At 40.7% G+C, this 20,088-nt stretch overlaps 1 long non-coding RNA gene across 2 annotated transcripts in view; it reads right to left on the bottom strand.

Moving 5' to 3' along the window:
- LOC121094626 overlaps window positions 1-10,608 on the bottom strand; it is a 42,018-nt gene extending 31,410 nt beyond the window's left edge. For both annotated transcript variants that reach the window (XR_005829902.1, XR_005829903.1), the window contains exons 1-2: window positions 10,521-10,608; window positions 9,689-9,859 (exon numbers count right to left, since the gene is read on the bottom strand). This is a non-coding gene — a long non-coding RNA (uncharacterized LOC121094626). The remainder of the gene's footprint in view (window positions 1-9,688; window positions 9,860-10,520) is intronic.
- Window positions 10,609-20,088: the final 9,480 nt, after the last annotated feature.

Here is a 20,088-nt window from a genome sequence, read left to right as displayed (position 1 = left end):
TGGGAGCAGATTATTTTGCAGAGAAACTGCTTGCTGATTTTTTGGATTCATCAGTGATGGTGATTACGTGCACAGTATTTAAACCCACTGTATGTTACAGATAGGCCTCAGTGTTAGTCACACAGTTGCCCAAATCTGTGTTATTTTGGGGCAGAGGACAGAAATCCTGTAGCAGTTTGCTCAAAGAGATTAGCTAAACAACTTCATTTTGTCACACAACTATTCTTAATAAGTATTTGCACAGAGTCACTCTGGGGCTGGAATGCAGTAAGGCACTGGTTCTGGCCTGTTTAGGATGACTAAATTAAATCAGATGAAAGATGGTGGAAAAGCAGGCACATGAGCAGATCAGTTAAGTTGAAGGCATGGATGTACAAAAGCAATTTCTTCCACGGTTGGAGAATTTCTGGGAAAATTCCTTTCCTACAGACTGAATTAACGGCTCAGCTCAGTCTCAGCTGTGCTTCAGGCCTCCAACTGCCCCCTTTGTGCTCTGTCAACGCCGCCGTGATCTCCTTCCCTGATCCCATCCCTGCCTAGAGGCTATCACACCATTGCTTTTTCATGCTCATGTCTTTGAGAGATCAATAACACCAGGCCTGTACTTATGAATTGTGTCCTTGCATTTATTTCTTTCTGAATACTTCCAAGTACTAGAGGAAAACCAAAGTTCTCTGATTCATCTCTTGATGAAATGCTTCCTGTCCTAGTTAATTTGGAAGTCGAGGTGTCTACCCAGTGAATAAGACAAACCATGTATTTCTTTTAAGCAGTCGGATTCAAAGGACAATTTTCTTCTGACAAATTGCACAACAAAGAGGATTGCGGTCTGCTGATAAGACAGGTCTTTTGGGCACCTGGATGTCCAGGAAGATGGAAAAATCACTAATACTGGTGCTGAGAAGACGGAAAGAAGAAAGTCATGGGAACTAGGCTCTGCTTTAGGCATATGATGGAGACTGATACATTTTTGAGTTATGGAGCTTGCAATACCAGTAGTAATTGCAGTAGTGGAAGTCAGACCTCTTCTGTATGCCAGCTGATTTAAGAGTACAGGACAAACACAAGAAAAAAAAAAAAAAAGTGGTCAACAAAAGCTTGAGGAGCTAGAAAGGTAAACCAGCCATCTTTGCTGTTGTGGCTCCTCCAGAGTCACTGTCTTGCTGTGCACAGCAGATTGAGGTTAGTAACACAGAATTTGTTTTTCTTACCTCTTCCTTTACTCTGATACATTTGCACGATGCCTTTGTAGCATTCCATGTTGACAGGGTGCTGGTAAGCAAGTACTTGGAGTCGCTGCAGACTGGGGAGCTGGCACCAGATCAACGCAGTATCGAGCCCACTAAAGAACAAAGGTAGATTAAAGGGAAATATTCTAAAATTAGACCTTGTTCTTCTGTATCAGCATAGCCCCTGGAAGAATGGGATCCAGGTTCTTCACAATTTTTTGTGTTACTGCTTAGAAACAATACATGAATATTAGTCTTAATCCACATGATGTCACTGAGAATAAGATTCCTGAAGGTGACTTTTTTATCACAGTAACTCTAAATAAACAGCAGAGCCTTGTTTTGCTCCAATGAGTAACACAGCTATCACCTCTTCTCCTTTCCCTTGCTTTGAAAAAGAGCTAACCAAACATTATCTAGTTCTTTTCAGCTGGTAGTAAACTCTCAGACTGTTCTCTCTCCTGTTGAGGGAGAGACAGCAGGATGGAGTGTTTCAGCCTTGAATTAAGTTTCATTGCCCTTTTGGACAGCCTGTTATAGCAGTCTCAAGGTCATTCACAGGATGATCATTCACAGAAGGACTGTCAGAGTAACCAGTCCGGTATGTCAAAGAAAACCTCATGAAAGAGGCATGGAAAACAGAATGGGAAGTCTCAGAGTACAAATATTCCCTGGGCTGTATGGTCCTCATTGCTTCCCGCTACCCAAGACTTTGTTTTCTCCATTCCTTCTAGCCTGCCCTGACTTTTCCTTTACATAGTCCCACAGCACATGCTGAAGGGGGGCAAGATGATACGTGGCCCCATGCAACTCAGACATTAGAAATACAATTTGGTGCAGTCTGGCTGTCCCAGAGTGCCACGACCACACCTTCCTATGTAGGTGGGAACCTCGTGAACCCTCTTACCCATCCATGGACATGCCTTGCCTATTTCTTAATTCCACAGCTGGCCTGCACCAGAGCCTGCATGTGCCTGGCTCCATGCAGACTCCATTTCCCCAAAAAAGACTGGGAAAGTAGACTGGCAAGCTACTTTGTGGGTTGGGTTGCATGGAGACAGGAATCAGGCTTGGGAGGCGTCTGCAGAGCTGGCAAAGACAAAGGTGGGTTGGTCTCACACCTGCACTGCGCTCATTTCTTCTTCCATCCTCCTTCCTCAGTGCTCTCCAGCCTGAGGCTGACTCGGCTGTAGGTCCTATTTTTCATACAGGCATTTAACCCTCCCCTTTTCATCTTGGGAAGAGTAAAGTGAAGACCTGTATTGATTATTGGAACTGGTGGCAGAAAAGGAATAATTTCGTTCAAAAGTCCTACCACAAGATGGCACACTATGTTCATGCACATACAGTACAACCTCCACTAGGCACAACTTCCATCTGAGCCCTACGCTACCTGTCAAGAAGATGATGGAAGAAGCACCAAAGACATAGTTTTAGGGATTGGGAGTACAGACATCGTGCTGTGATGACTGCTGCTTGTTCCTCTGCTCTGCGTACCTTATCAGGCAAAGACATAGGGAAGATGGGGCAGGCGGGGAGGAAAAGAAGAAGAGAAAAAAGCCATGACTTTTTAAACAGTATTATAACTTAACCTTGAAATATCTAATTTCACAAAATTAATTATAAATGTGGTAAGAACACAAAGCCGAAGAAATTCACCAGCTAAAATTCATATCTATTCACCATCAAAACTATTTTTATTATAACTTATAGATCACACCATCTTTTAATGGAGGAAATGTTCTGGTATAGTTATTACTGCATCATTCCATTCCAACCCAGAATGAGGGGATCTGTGACAGTAATTTCCTTCCTACCATATCCCAACATAGTTTTTTCTTATGGGCTGTTACCTCTCTTCTGGCTTGTCATAAACATATCCAGAACTACTTTCCAGTAATCACTTATTTATTTTCCCCTACTGGAGAAAAATTTCATGCTTGCTTAATGGTTTACGTCTGAAGGACTTTACAAAGCTGTAAGGCATTAAAGCCTTACACTAATGCAATGAGGGTTTATAGAAAAGGCATATTCTGTATGTAAACTAATAGGACAGCACACAAGAGGGGGACAGTAGGAATGAAGGTTGTGGGAACTGTGCAAGAAAAGTGCCTCTGGAAAAGAAAGAATGGAAACCAGCAAGTTTCTTGTGCAGATTGCATAGTTTCCACTCAGCATTTTTTCTGCTGTTTCTTTCCACAGCTTGGGATCAAAAAGAAAAAAACCATGCCATACAATCACCAACACAAATACTTCTTCATCAGTGAGTATCCCATTCTCCTGCAATACCACGAGGGGTACTAATGGGGCTTGTAGATCTTACTTTTGACCTTTTGGACTTGAGCAGAACTAAGGCGCCTGCATCAAAGAACATAATAATCAAAGATTGTAATAATCAGTTTGCATCTAATTTTTGGATGAGTTGAAGACCTGGCTGGATAAAATCCTGAGTACGCTGGTCTGACCTCATAGCTGATGCTGTTCTGAGATCCTGAGGTCCTTTCCATACTGAATCATATTATCCTATGTGAGATCAGGTTTCTATACTCTTCTTGACTCAAAGAATATTAATTCAGCTTGAAAATTTCTAACCAAATGGCTTAAGTTTGTTCCAGGGTAGAAAAAATAGTGGGGTATGCTTATCCCAGGTCAGCTTAGAACTGAACTGCTTTGCAAAAATAAGTCTACCTCTATTTGGACAGAGAAAAGAAGAAAGACTTAACTCACTCAGGAATTTACTTGGGAGAGTGAGATGAGGGCTCCACGGACTGTTTATGGGAGCTGTATAATGTATGGCTATTAAAGTGCATCAACAAGAGGAAAACCTCAGAATGTCTCCACTGCCAGCGCCCTGATCTCTAGGCTCACTCCTGCTCTCTTCTTTCCATCTTAGTGAAGCTTTATTCCTTTTGCAATGCAGCACAATTTCAATATGGGACAAGGAGGTATTACCTCTTGCATCTCTCCAGAGTAGTCTGAAGCCTGCTGCTTGGGATGCTTGCCTGAAGGCAGCAGTATGAATCTGAAACCCAAACAGCCAGCAGAAATGGGCACTTTCAAGGTGTGATTCATTTGACCTATGTTTTTTCCCCTTGACCTCTGAAGGTGGCAGGAACTGCACCCCAGCAGTGCCCGTTCTCTCGAGTGACTAGACAGAACTAGCAGGGCTAGTTCAGATGCGTGTATCTCAGATAGGCAACTCCAAGATGCCGAGTTCAGGAAGGTGATTCTATCCTAGATCTTCCATGTCCTCCACAGTGGCTCTGAGTTACACCATACCACATCTTCCCATAGTATTCAAATTTAAGTAACAGTCTGGTTTTTAGTGGTTTCTTTTTTGTTTGTTTTTGAAGTGTAAGTAAGTTTTTGAAGTGTTAAGATGTTCATTTGGAAGATGAAGGTTGAGTTTGAGTTCTTGCAATCCAAAATCCCTAGTAGGCAAGGGATTTTGTACTCCTGTTGTTCCCCTGCTTTGAACAATTGAGTGGGGAACCTGATAAGCTTTGGGGCTGTGGCTTGAGAACAAACTTCTCTGTGGTTGTTCCTCAGTTAAAAGCCTAAAATGAAATCTTAGGTTTCTAAGCGCTATCAGCTTATGGACAGACCTAGAAATGTGTAGAAGCACTAATACAACATCCTAACCAGTACCAGTCAGTGGCTCTCTCGCAAAGTGGTTACCTGTGATACTGAAAATGATTATTAAGTTTCTGCCTTATTTTTCAGGTTTCTACACACCCCTTTTTTGGTTTGACTCTTTTCTAAAAGAAGCCACACATGGCCATATCTGTCCATGAGGAAGCGGAAGGCAATAATACTACCTGTGTTGACAGGTGACAGCAGTACCGGGCTGTCCTGAACCAATCTTTCTGTCTTACCGTTGTTTTACCTCTTGAGGTCAGCAGGCTCCCAGATTGCTTACTGTTTGCACTGATGCACACCGATTGTCATCTAGAAAATTCTGCAGTCCTAAAACTTCTCAGAATATTCTCCATATTGAGTAGCTGTTCAGGAATTCTTTGCTTCCAATTAGATTATCTGTCATTCAGTCCGTGACATTACCAGTGATAATGAATTCTCCCTTACAGCTCTTCCTCCACTCCTGTTTCCCACCTACTTCCACTACCACACATTTTATATTGCATACACAAAACTGTACTGGGCAGTAAGTATGTGACTTGTGCAACCAAGAAGGGGTCAGGTGTGGGCCTTCTACCTTTCTTCTGAATGTGCAGCCAGCTTCTGTCCAGAGCTCAGTCCCTGCTGTGTGACACTGCGTGCTGTTCAGTTAAGCCTAATATGACAGTGTTTGGTGCAGTGTTTTCAGTGGCTCTGCATGCTTTCTGCCAAACCCATCACGTTCCTCAGCTCCATGATAAAGGCCTGAAAACAAGCAACAGACTGTTTGGCTTGTACTGCTTTGCCTTGTTTGCAGAACCACTGAGCATACTGCCTCCTTTGGTTTGGGAAGCAAACTGGAAGGTCCACTGTGGTCAGGAATGGGAGGATGGGGATTTATAGGAACCACTGTCCTTGCTTTGTTAGCAGCATGCATACACTTGGCATAATTTCCTATACCAGGCAGCCAGAATTAATGCTTCATTCTTCCTTCTCTGGCCTGTGTTACACATACAGGAAGAAGAGCAACTTCCAGCCAAAATGCAAGCGTTGGTCCAGCATTTAGTTCACTGTGGAGTCCTGGGCAATGATTTGATACAAGTCTTCAGCTCTTGTTTCTGAATACACAGTCTCTTGCTAATATACCAATCTACTTACTAGGCAATGAGTGATCAGACTCATCTGTTATAGCAAGCCGTGAAAAGTATTATTAGCTTATGTTAACTTGGATTGTTCCAGATGAATCAATTCAGCAAAACCCTGTAAAAGCTGAATGTAGATTGTTTTCTTGTATATATATTATGAAGCTTAGAAAAAGAGTTAAGCACGTTTAACTTATGATTTTCTTTTCTTGTTGTCTCTGGTTTTGATAGGACTTGGCCTGGATGCTGACCTTCTATATCAGATTCTTTTTTATTTATGGATCACTATTAGAAATCAAGAGTCTTCTAGCATATTACTTTATGTTCAGGTGATATCTTTTTAGATGGTTCTTCCACCTTCCTCCATGTATTCTTTCTGCCTGCCTGCCTTTCTCTGCCTTTGCTTATCTTTCCATTTTCTCCTTTATCATCTCATTTTTTGCTTAGTTTTTTAATTCCGTAAAATTAAACTAAGACTGTTCTGCTCAATTGCCAGTTCAAGTTTTATGTTGCCTCATTGGCTCTGGCAGCAAAGACGCTTCACTGAGTGCTGACCAAACTGAGAAATATTTAGCTAATATTCAGTACTTTGGGTGTTGGTTCTACTGCTTGATTAGAAAAAGAAGATTTAACAGCTTAGCCTGGGCTTACAGATGCCCAGGCATTACCCAGCAGCATTGGCCTGAATGGGCAATATGCTCTGCACTTGGATTGTTTTACTGATTCTAATCAGTTTGGTCCTTGGCTACACATAAAACAAGATGAACACCAGGCTATGTCAGTTTTATAACAAAACATATTAAATAATAATGAATTTCATAAGGAAGTATGAAACTTCCAGGTTTTGGAAGTTCTTCCAGGTGTGAATTAGCAAGGCTGGTGTTCAGCCATGTGTCTGTAAGTCTGGCTATGCTGTTATGTCAATGGCTTGTCACTGAGCTTGTCACCTGTTACTGAATTCTGGCCTTTTGCCTGATTGCACAGGATGCTGGAGAGCAGCTGGTTTGTCTGGGTTTCACAGATGAACCATATCCCCATGGATATTTACTATGACAACAATTTGGACCGGGTGTCTACTCAGGTAAAATATTTTCCATTCTTAAGAATTGTGGCCATACAGGTACAAATTCCAACCACAAGACAAGCAAGTCCTCTTGGTAACTGGGAAGTGGAGGTTAATAGGATAACAGGATTCTGTTCTGGTAACAGTAAAGGACAACAGCAATGACACATTCATGGGCAATCTGAAATCAAAGCTAGGTCCCAGCTCTATTTCCTAAACAACCCTACCTCCTCACTTATTGCACCATTCTTCTGCTTATGCAGAGATGGAAGTTTGTGTCCTACTCTTGCTGAGCAATTTCGCACTACTGGAGTATTCCAAATTCTACAAGTAGTTGTGGGGCACCAAGGAGTTTGCCTTTAAAAAGACTGAAAACTCTGAAGAGAATCATAATGTAATTCATAAAGCTTCACTGGACTCACAGGGAGGTGGAAATGACTAGTGAAAATTGAATATGGGCAGGATCTATGAAACCTTACAGACAGCAACAGGGTCTAACCAAAGCAGTAGCTTGTAAGCATTAATGAAAATGTACATGCTAAGGCACCCTGTTTATAGTCTGACACAGTAGTTTAAGCCTACCTATACTGACTACTTATGCTATTACTCTGAGAGATGCAACTGAAATACAGGCTCACCTCTTTTTCTGGGCTATGGACATGGTTACTTCTGGAGAAAGGGGAAGAGGAAAGTAGTTTCTTCCAGTTCATGGCATCGCTTAATTTGGAGAAGTGTTGCTTCAGAGATACTAGAGAGAACTGTGGAAAATAACAGAGGGGTAAAGCAGGAAAGTCTTATGAGTTACTTGTGCTAAAAGCATATGAAGGGGAAAGAAGAACCAGGAGCAGCTACAGACCCTACTCAGCACGAGCTAGGGGATCCCTGGGAAGTAATAATGAACACAAACATGGGAAAGGTACTATTTCTTACAAAGCACTGGAAAAGAATTTGTCTCCTTTTCACAGCCTATTCCCCTCAATGCCAAGACATAACTACTAGAAGGTGGCTCCTCTGGTGAAGTCCTTGTGTGCCAAACATGGCATTGAGTACCAATGTAAGCCGTTGCTCACAGCTTTGGCAGACATTGTTTGGTAAGTAACACCACACTGTTAAAAAATTGCAGAAGGATGTAGGAGAGACTGGAATCCTGAGAACAAGGGTTAGCCTGTTCTTCTCTTACAAATCAAGACAGTGAAACCCTCATTTCCATTGTCCCCACCAACACTCCTCTAAACAATCCTGCATAATGTGACATCCTGTGCTCTCTCTTTCTCTCTCTCAGCTCTCTGAAGAATTCAGGAGAGCTCTGGCTTGATGCCTACCTACAGAAATAAGACGACAAGGCTTGATGATATCATTCACAGCCTGCCACACCTTTGCATTTCCAGCAAGCTGAGAAGCAGGGACCACAAGGGACTCCATGGCAGAAGAAAATGGATGAGAACTGAAGGACATGATTCCAATAGATATGAAGTTACGTGAATTTTTCTTCTGGTCTTTCCTGGTGTTTTGTTTCAGATATGTTAAGAGTGGGTAGGGCAAGTAGGAGATGAATGGTTAGAACAGGGAGAAACTCTTTGCTGCATCTAAGTAAATATGGCCAAGACCATTTCTGAACTTGAGTATGTTTTCAAGTCAGATCATGGACTGGTGCAGCTGCACACACTTAACTTCATTTCAGAGTCCTCTGACTATTTTATTTATTTTTAGGTACTCCTTATGTGGAAGGTTTAATCCTTAATAAAACATTTGCTTATTTGAATTCATTTGAAATTGCACAGGATTTTGAATTAACACCATGTTCCAGCAATGCACTTAAATCATAATAAACTACACATCACACCTAGGAGTACAGCAATTGCAATATTCAGTTGAGTAACAACATAAATGTGTTTCTCATTACTGTTCTCTGGAGCATCCTCATTGTCACAATGCCAGGCATCCCCAGCTGTCAGGAAGAAATACATGTGTTGAAACCAGCTCAAGCCTGCTGCTCTCTTCAAAGTTTCTTTATTAGTTTTTTGGGGGGTTTTTTGTACTTTGTGCTGGGCTAAGCCATGTGTACACTCCCTATGCTGGTCTGGCCGAATTATTTATAATCATGAGGTCTCCACTGTCAAGTCTGTGCCCTAAAGTGCTCTTAAGTACTTCATACCTGTACTCTTTCGTGCCACATCCTTTGTCTTCATTTCTCAGTTGCTACTATTATAGCAGGTCTGTATTTCCTTATGTGGACAGCTATATCTCATTCTACATAGAGTAACTGCATGGTACTGCTATCTATTATAAGACTATCATCATCCTACAGAAAGATAAACCAAAAGTAAAATAAATTGGCCATAAATATTTGGTCCAATAGAAAAGCCGCTGTTGCAACTAAAACAAAACAAAGTTGCAGACAGGCCAGGAAAAGATCAGACTAAGCAAGCCCGAGTTCTGAAGCTTTGCAAACGCAATATGATGTTGAGCCATTATTTTCCTCCACACAATTTATATCAATCATAAACCCATTATAATCACTAAATCACTGTTATAATCAGCAGAAGCAAGTTCAGAACTTCTGCACTTAAACATTCAATCAGCTTCATGGTGGGGAACAGGTTTGTTTCTTCATTGCCCTCAGAGTGAGCTGTACTCACCTGGAACTTGAGGCTTGCAGGCGCTGCTGAGCAAGACTCTTCTGGCAGGGTATGCTTCTCAGCTCCTCAGTCTTGCCTCAGTCCATGGTGTTTGCACTGCTCCTCGACCAGATGCTAGCCTCAGGTGAAGTCACAGCAGGTAACGTCACTTGCTTAGAGAATGATGGGGTTCTACAAAAAAGTATAGAACAAATAAGCTAATGCCTAATATAGTTACATGAATAAAAAATACATATCATACTGTTGATTAGTGTCATAGGTTCATAGTAGAAAAGTAGATCCAATACATACACAAGCTTGTAAACTACTGGATAGGGTTAGGTTTAGATTAGATCATTAGAGTAAGGGTTAAGGTTAGGGTAAGGCTTCAGGATCAGGGTGGAGGATCCATTTGCTTCAGGACAAGCATTTGACTTGTCAAAGTCAGGGTTCACATTATTGTTGAGGTTAGCATGAGGGACGGGCACTGTGAGATGCCTGCATCCACTAAAGGCACTCGCAGTGCATCTGAAGGTATTCTTCACCCACGCTAGACAGCACAGAAATGTATAGGCATGCCCGTCCTGCCCCTCAGACAGCTCCGGGTGATGCCTGAACACACCAAAAGGCACTCACAAAGCCATGGTGCACACCAGAGGGCCCTCGTAGATCACTGCAGGGCAGTCAGCTCTAGGGTTAGTGTTGAGATAAGGATTAGAATAAACAGCTAAGTTTAGGGTAGGGTTTCAGACTTAGCATGAGGCATCAGGTTAGCCAGAGCCCAGCACAAAACAGACACCCACTGGGACTAGGGCTCCACACAGAAGTGGCCAAGTGTAAAATATCAGCCTACCGAGAAAACTTTTAAAGTAGATCCAACAGCAGCTGGATTGCTCAGGCTTTTGTGCTTCCCGGTGTGATACAGATAACATCTGGACTGTGCTGCAAGAGAGAGGATAAACACTCTCACTGTTGGCTAGGGAACTTTTTTGGGGCTTTTTTTTGTTTGTTTTTTGCTTATAGGTGCATGAATTAGAGTTATGGGTTATATGTTATGAAATCTTAAGACCTGAATGGTGAGTAAGTGAATTCACATGATAGACTAGTCTAAGCAACAGGGGATTGACCCCTCCCTTTCATATTTCTTAAAGAGCTCGTGAAATTAATTTTAAATCACAGAGCATGTCACCCTGTAACTTTGAGAGATCCAAATGGACTGAGATAAGCAATAACCCTAACCCAAAACCTAATAAGACTAAACCCAAACCCCTAATGGCCCCAACCCTCAACCTAAACCAAAGAGGCCCTAACCCTAATGTTAACCTAACCCTAACTCTAATAGTCCCAAACCCTAAAAGGTAACTCAAACTGTAATATGCCCTAACCATAACACTAACCCTAAAGCTAACTCTTAATGATCCTAACCCTAATATTAACAGGCCCTAACCCGAACACCAATAGGCCCTGACCCTTACCTTAACCCTAACTCTGACGTCCCTAACATTAATAGGCTGTAGCACTAAGCATAACTCTAACCTCGTTGACCTTAACCTTAACCCCAACCCAAACCCTAATAGTAGGCCCTAACACTAACCCTAAGCCTCAGCCTAACCCTAGCAGCCCTTACCCCAACCCTCATATTCCCTCACTAACATCTCTAACAAAACCTAACCATAGCCCATTCAGACAAACAGATTTGAAGGCTTTTTGACTAAATGAATTAAAATGCATTTTTCTTTTTACTTCCTATGCCTTGCTACCTAGGGGGGAGTTTATATTACAACTTTTGGAGCTCATTCATGCTGTGTAGTTATAGAAAGTCACATCAAGATTCTAAACATCCTAGGAAGCTTTGAGGGGCTGTAAGCTTTCTTGCTTCCCAGTGAGGTTTACAGCTCTGAAATGAGCCTAAGAGTTTGGATTACAAATAAAATGTGGTGAGGAAGGTAGGACAAGAAAGCAGGGAAGAGGGCAGAGTTGCTTATGCAAGTTTGGCTTGTAGGAATGACAGCCATGTGAACTCATCATGATGCAAGGTTGCTCCTGCTCCAGAGTACATCCTGGCTACTTTTTAAATCAGCATCACACAAGGTTGCATGCCAGCTGTTTGGACTCAAGTGCTGGCTGTATACTGTAAGGGAACAAGATACAGGATCCAGACTCAAGGTTTTAAGTAAGACATATAGACTTTTGCCTGTCAAAACTTAAGGCCAGGCTTGTTAAGCTCAAGCTTACTAAGGCAGTTTTGAGAGTTCAAGAGTAAACTGAATTACCTGAGTGGACTTAGATTTTGGCTCTGCTAGGCAGAAGGCGAGGCAGGGAAAGAGGCTGATATAGGTACTTCGAATCACCCTTGAGAGGCTGATATCTTTCTGTTAATTAGTAAGGGAGTGTGCTCTTTGTCTCAAGCAAGTACCATTGTGAGTACATACTCAGACCCTGAAATAAAATACAACTTTTGGAAAGCGGACTTTGGGAACAAAAAAATTAATTTTGAGTATCAGCATTTAAGACCAGTTTCTTACAATAATGAAAATGATTAGGTTAATAGACAGAGATCTTGACTGGTAAAAATAAAGATATAAGAAATCTTCCGATTAGATAACAAGCAGACTTTGTGTTGTTTGTGCAATGATTACCTGAATGATGTGTGTCATGCTCAGTACTGACTTCTACTTAAAAACCTTTAACCCGGTATAGTCAGCCAGAATATGCAAAAGATTTGTTATTAAACAGTTTTCTGCCTTGGAAAATGTGCAATTATGTTTAGATGTTAACAGCAGAAAGTGTAATTCCTGAACCATAGGATTATAAGAAGCAATTCCTGAAAACTCTGTGGGAGAAGTAAGGAGCAAAGCAGGACTCAAAACACTATCAGTTATTCACAAACACATTTCCACTATTTTAAAAAGCCTTTAAAAATTACCTTCAGTAGTCTCTGAAAATAATTTCCTTGGGTAGATGAGAGGCCCGATTTTGAAGACCAGTATTTAATTTTTGGGACTTCAGCATCATTAGGCTTCTAGTGCAATTTGCAGTCAGGGCCCCTGTAAATCAAAATGCAATTTAAAAAAAAAAAAAAGCGCTCTGCAAATGTTTTCATTAGCTGAGGACCCAACAGTGTGCAAATGAGGCAAGGTATGCCTGAAGGTTAAGCAAGACTGAGATGAAAGGCTGTGGATTAACATGGAATAAAGCCTAAGCAATATGGATCAACGCCAGAGCAAACAGGAGAAGTTGCTAAATTTTCCCCAGGTATCTTCAGCCAATCTTATCAGTATGGTAGGTAGTATAGGTTTAGATGAAAGGCTGCCTGTATTATCTCAGGAGAATATTTAATAGCTTGGTGAGATTTTACAAAGATATCACTGAGAAGGCCAAAGAAGAAAACACATACATACTAACTACACAACCCAACATAAACCCACAAAAATAATTACTCTTATGTAAAGAAGTTACGGTGCATGAAAACAGAGTGGAAGTAAAATTAGCATCACTATGACAGCATCTTCTCTATATGTGAAGAAAGATGGAAATTATACAAAGTATTAACTGACTTACTCTAAAATACAGCCTTCATTCCTGCAACTCTGAAATGCAAATTCTGTTCTTTTCCAATGGTCAAATCTTGAAGTCAGAGGTCCAGGACAGACAGTTTCCACTGAAAATAATTTTGAAAGCTTGAATTTAAAATTAAGTATTTTTTCTGATAAAATATACCCTTCTCTAGAGAGAGTTTAAGAAATACCAGCATGCATGAAAAAAATCAGTTTTATACACAGCACGTAATTTTAATAGCTAGATGTTAAGTTAATGAACTAAGCACACTCATTGTCTTTGCATTATAAAGCTAAATGGTAAATAATAATAAAATCTTAATCTTTTAACAAAAAGCTGTATGTATTAAAATGTTGACAGGTCTCAGCCAAATTTTTTATATAATCACACTTTATTTCATGGAAGTAACGAAACTATTCCTCATCCTGCAGTCTTCACAAACTTGTACACATATGCCTATCAGATGCATAACTTCACTAATAAAAGCTTGTGACTTACTTGTTTTAAATTTAAACAAAGAGCAACATTTAGGAAAAGTAGCAAATGTCCAAAGCACGTTGGACACTGCACATATGCAATAAGTAAAGCAGGGAAAATGAGATTTCTTTGTTCTCGCTTTTCCAACTTCCCTCCACAAAGGCAAGAGCATTATCAAGACCCCGTAGACAATACAAAAATTATGATTAGGCAGAGCTATGTGCTTTCAGCTCCTTCGTACGTGCAGTTTTCATTTCCCCCCTCATCTCAATCGACACAAAATGTAACACCAGTCTTACTGCCTGATTTAACTGGGTTTAACAGAAAGATTAGTGGAAAAAATGTGAGGCAAAATATGTTAGACTTTTGTTAAAGATTACACCTTCAGGCAGAGCAAGTATTGTGTAATTTAAAGCAGCACTGGTTTGGCCAGCTTGTTTGCCAGGGTCCAGTCACCTGCTGCTTGAGCAGAGCTGGTTGGGAACAGGTCGCACAGACCTCAGCTCAGGCAGGTGGTGAGCCCTGCACCATTTGGGCAGATGTTCGCTAAAGCAGTCAACAAACTATCACGTCTGATCAAACAGGCAATTTACTCTATTTTCCTTTGATCTATTATATTAAGACAATACTAATGTGAAGAAATAACATGTTTAATTGAGTTGTTTTTCTAGAAGTGAGGAGGAACCAAAAAGAAGGCTGAACATGATCAATGAGAGTGAAGTAACTGCAGCGGACTGAATAAAGCAAGGTGAAGGGGAAGTGAGATGGGTGTTTGGGTTCAGGTCTCCCAGCAGTCTCCATCTCCCAGACAACCTCACCTTTTCACAGTCCAAGCATAGAAAAAGAGAGATGAACTTCCACAAGAACTCAGTTACCTGCTTCTTCACACATTTCCAGTGGCAATCCCAGCAGCATCTGTGAATGAGCCAGACTTAGAGCTTGCCCAGCTGCCATCCCAGGGAAGGCTGCCTGTAGGCATTTTGTATTTTCATTCTGTTTGGGGAGTATTGCACAACTGCAACTTAGTCTGCAAATGATCTCCCATCATCCTCATTCCTCAATAATTCTTACACATATGTGCACAAAGTCAAAGGCAAATTCTTGAGACTTAAGTGCAGAAAACAGGAAAGAGATGATTCTTCCCCAATTACTTGTTTGTAGAAGAGTGTATCCACCTGTGTGTCAATACTGTTGCTGTAAATGCTAAATCAACAATCACTGCAAGACAAGGTGTTACTGCACACACACACCACCCCCCCAAAAAAAAAAAAAAAAGACACCTCAGTTAAAAAGTAACAAAGTTCCCAATATTGGTTGAAGTTTTAAAAGGGTGAAATCTGAGAGGAATGAATGAAGAATAAACACTGAAGTTAAAGACACAGCAAATCTACATGAAATATTTTTGTGGTTTATCACATGCTATGAAACAGGAAAGGAAGTTTTTCTTCTGACTTGTTCCATTATAGCTTTACAGCATTTGATTCAAATCATTGGATCCAACTTCAGTTACAACAACCAAGCAAAATGGCTTTTATGATCTTGTAATGATTTGAATGAGATTGATTAAGATCAAGGTGGACATTTCTGCAGTTTCTGAAATAAACTGCAAAGTAACCAGTGTCTAATATTTTCTTTCAAGGCAAAGAACAGCATATTGTCATTTAATGAAATAAGTCTGGCTGCAACTTCTGGGCTGAAAAATTTCAAGATTAATTATATAACAGCACTAGACCTCCTTGATCCAGCTTCTTTGCTCTGGTAAGCAGAATACAAAAAAAATTATTTTTTTAATTAAAAAGGTATTATCAAACTATCAGTTTATCAAGCTTTAATGACCTGAAAATAAATTTCAGCATAGGTCCTGAGGGCCTGTTTACTCTCAGCCTGCAATGAAGTGCGATTTCCAGCACTGAGGTTGAAGTTTGACTTTGGGTGGAACCCTACCATGACAAAGTTCAAGCTTTTATCACACAAGTAAATTATACAGGCTCTACACAGCAATCCAGGCTGTGAAAGTGTTACCGTTACCAGCGATCCAGCTATCAACCTACTTCACTTGTTATTTCTACACTGCCTTGTTGTTTAGCTTTGATTAGCTTCCTTAGACTACATAATTATGCAGCCTTTTACAACCTCTTGCAAACACAGGGCTTTTTCAGGAAACTTATTCAGTCTAAATGATCCATCCCCGCAACTGAAGCCATTCTGAACTAGAAGAGGATTTCAGAACTTCTCATGTGGGAAAAGTTTTCACAGGAAAATTAAATGAATCCTTTCTTAACGGGACAGAAGAGAAAGGGAATGTGACAGATGCTTTGCAGATACCTTAAACAGCTATTTGTGAGATGGTACGGCACAAATTGTAAAGGTCTTTAGCTCTTAGGCTAGGTTCAAGAGCTAAGTAAGAATTTACCAATTGCTGACAGACAAACCACAAATCTGGCAAAATTGCCTTCATTTCATTTGCAATCATCAGAACAGAGACTTAGTTCTTTTCCCATTTATGTCCAAAATGGTCTTATGCAACTGCATCCTCATTATCAGCTGAGTCAAGGCTATGCTCAAGCCCAGCTCTCCATGTCATGACCTGCATTATGATCATACAATTGTGAGCCCAAATTATCAGTTCAGATTCAGTTCTGCAATATTGCCTGGGAAGAAAGGTCAAGTTTTACCATGCATTGCATATCTTCATATAATCTACTATCAGCAAGAGATAAGAACATGCAACATAACACTGGATCTGTGGCACTGGTTTGAAGCCCCGCATCCCACAGGATTTGTAAATAAATATTTGTTAAAAATATCCCACAGGATAAGGTAAATCAAACAGGTATGTTCATCTCTAGCACACATCTGCTTGCAGTGCTGATCAATATAGTAACTTTCTTAGTATCATGAACTCATGCCCGTAACTTAGTATGAAAGCAGACACTCCTTCACATTCCTTCTCACACAATTCACATTTAACCTGCAGATGAAAATGAAATGTTTTTAAAAGAAAAAATAATGGAGCCCCAACTAAAAAAAACTTGGGCACTAACACATGAAATGTGGGTTTTCAGGCTTAAGAGAACCTTCATAGACTCCCAACCACCTCCTCTCCTGCGGTATTAGGTGAGGAAAGACTCTTGCTTTTATATAATTTTGTGAGAAAATGGAGAGTCATTTGCCTGTCTGAGAATTTGTGTATCAGATCCCCAAATGGAGAACAAACAGCCTTTTCCTCCAAGATGAGTAACAGGTATATAACATAACTTGGCAAATCAACTTGGTTTAATGGATGCTAAAGTCATGGATATCGGCACGCTGCTTAGCAGACTATTTTCATCAGTGGCTTTCCCCAGGCAGTGAGCTAGCTGGGTTCAAGAAAAGAATTTAGGGCTCACTCTTCCCAAGATACTTAAAGCAGTAACTATCTGCTCCAAACTTGCCTCACTCATTTTGCCCTGGAGAACATTTAGCAATGCCATACCCTCACTCATCTGCTGGCACAGCCTGCTCTAACAAACATCCACTGAGATTCTGGAATCTGCTCACGGTTTTTGACCACTCAGGTTCAAACATTCTGGAAAAGGCAAAATCACCTAGGATGAAAGAGGAAGGGTCCATGAGAAGGTGAGGTACTCCTAAAGAAGCTGTAATTTCCAGAGCATGTTTCAAATTCATTGCTAATTCCATTGTTACAGATGTGCACCTGAAATAAATCAGTAATAGGAAAGTGTTGAGCAATTCTCCTTTACACGTAACTGAAAGTTGCATTGCAACAACCTGCCAAAGGAATATTTGATTTTACTTGAACAGAACACAAAGTCAAAACACAAGTGAGACTGTGTCACGTCACGTAAATAGTCTTATTCTCACAGTAAGTAGCTCTAAGTGGATTCATCATCTTGTTTATTTGAAGAAATAGCATTATTGTCCTCCAGTGTTCTGTGCCATTCCATTGTGTTTTGAAAAAGCCAGGTTTGACTGTGTAATACTTGTCACGGCCAGTTTAGCAGCACAGAACACAGGTTAGCCTTTTAAGCATTGTTAGGCTGAAACAGGGAGTTTTCAAAACAAAGGTAGCTGCAGAAAGTACATATTACCTACCTAGCCCATTCTGCCCTGCTCAACATTACTGCACAAGGTGTTTCCTCTCATCCTCATTCCCTAGTGCTTGATTTTCTTTTCTGACTTGATATCATCCAAACTTTAGCCTAACCTCTACTCTAAACTGGTATAAATTAGAGTGGAATTTATTAGTGACAATGATTTACAGCCATGGTCAGATAAAGGCCACCTGGACAAACTTAGAATAGCTTTCCATGTGAATTACTCTACTAAAACCTCTGCAAGTTCACGTCACAGTACCCTTTCCACTACATGGTAAGTGTACTTATCCACTTTTTTCTAGCTGTTACCTTACAATATACAGTGAGGAAGGAGGCACACACTTCCTTACCTATGAAACAAAAAAGGACAGATTTAGGAACTAAGTAACTGCAATATGAAAAGCGGAACCAAACATTTGGGTAACAAATGGTAGAATAAATTTCTGTACTGACAGCTTTTTGAAAGGCTGTATGGTAGCTTTGAGACACTTCATATGTTACATTTCAACTCTACATACTCGAACAATTAACAACCGACCTTCACTAACAGATGAGTGAACTGCAATGAAAAACAAGGTAACCTTGTGACAAATCTGTAAATTGCCACTGAAATTTTCATATAAAAAATAAAAGGTTCTTCAGCAAACAGAGGCTTAAGCAAGGCTTTGTCAACAAACCCCACAGTAAAGCAGGACAGCAATTTTTTCCAGTTCATATGGTACATGCAGTCGTAGACAAATGAGCAGCATTCCCTTTCCTGAAGGGTGAGGAAACTAAAGAGGTTCCTAACAAGTAATTTCACTGAGCTGAGCAGAACTTAGTGCTTGGCCCCTACGTGTGAATTCCAAGCACCAGCCTTGAGTCCAAGGCCTTTGTTGGCAGCCAGAGCCTGTGCAGGACAAATAACTACGTTCTGAAATAGATACCAATTACCCAGAACTTCCAACAGCTTCTGCATCATCTCCAAAAAACAGATGAAGATATGAACTTCCTAGATTAAAATAAACTCTTTGAAAATACTTGCACAGAAAACAGACAACACGTTGCCAAGAGATTTTTTAAATTTAGCTTTATTTCAGAAATAAAAAAGGAAGACAGTATAATTAATTTAGCAAACAACAAAAATAAGATTAAGCCTTGCTCACTCTTTTCCAAAACTCATTAGGATTCTATGTTCCAGTCAGAAATATTCCCACCCATTCATGTAGCTCTTTCAGGTAAAAATCCAACTGAATCCCAGAACAAGGTAGGCTACCAGTTCATATTATTTTATGGCATCTACACCACAGCTAATTTTTCACAATAGGTTAGTACATAAATGAGTTGGAACAGCACTTAGTGTCTACTTTCCTTCACCTATCTATCATCACTTCTTACAATGCAACTTCACACTTAAATGCCAAACTGGGAAGTACTCCTGCTCAAAACACAACTCAAGACAGACCCAGAAATGCACCAAATATTAAAAAACTTGCTATGATTTGAAATTTGTGAAACATTTGCTTGAGTTACAAGCTAGTAGCTGGGCTCTGAAATCCTTTGTATCATTTATTCAAGCCTTTTCCAGACCAAATCCTAAGGCAGCAGTATCAACAGGCAAACAAGGAAAGCAAGTATTTCATACAAGGGGTACTGTTGTGCAACTACAATCTCAACCATTTACACATACATGCTGATCTTTCTGTTTGGCAAGGAAAGAGGCAGAAGTTACAGGCAGAGTCCTATAACTTGCCAGGACTCTAGATGCACAATGAATTACCCGATTCTACTGAGCACACACTTCTGAAACTCTTGTGGTCTGTTAGGACCAACTTCAATATGCAACAGTTATGACTTTTTTTATTCAAAACTGCCAACAGTAAGCTTGGACACTAATTACCCCATAACTGGGTCTTGCTTTATGTGTATGAGTCTGGCATATGGCAAAGTAGCAGGGGAAAGCCCTCCCGTTGAGTCATGAGGTTCAAAAAGGACCCTCGTTTCCTAAACACCATGACTAAGAGGAGTCTAGGAGGTCCAGGCCCATCAACCTGTCCAGTAGTTGGAGTTCTTGTCCTCAAAATAGAGGACTCTAATGCCAGATTTATACTCGTGGTGAGGTGGGACAGTTGTGTGCCAGCTGGCCCTTAGCAAGGGAAGGCCAGTAGGGCCCAGTGGCACAGCAGGGGGCAGGGTATTTGGTAGAGATGTATGGGAGTCTTTCTGGCTTTACTGAAGCACCACAAGCCTGTGAAGTCCTCACCTCACCCCAGACACCACTCAGGTTGATTGGTGTTAGTTCACATCTCT

This window comes from Falco naumanni, chromosome 10, assembly GCF_017639655.2.
Source record: "Falco naumanni isolate bFalNau1 chromosome 10, bFalNau1.pat, whole genome shotgun sequence".
Taxonomy (NCBI): Eukaryota; Metazoa; Chordata; class Aves; order Falconiformes; family Falconidae; genus Falco; species Falco naumanni.
This window is presented reverse-complemented; position numbering and strand designations above follow the sequence as displayed.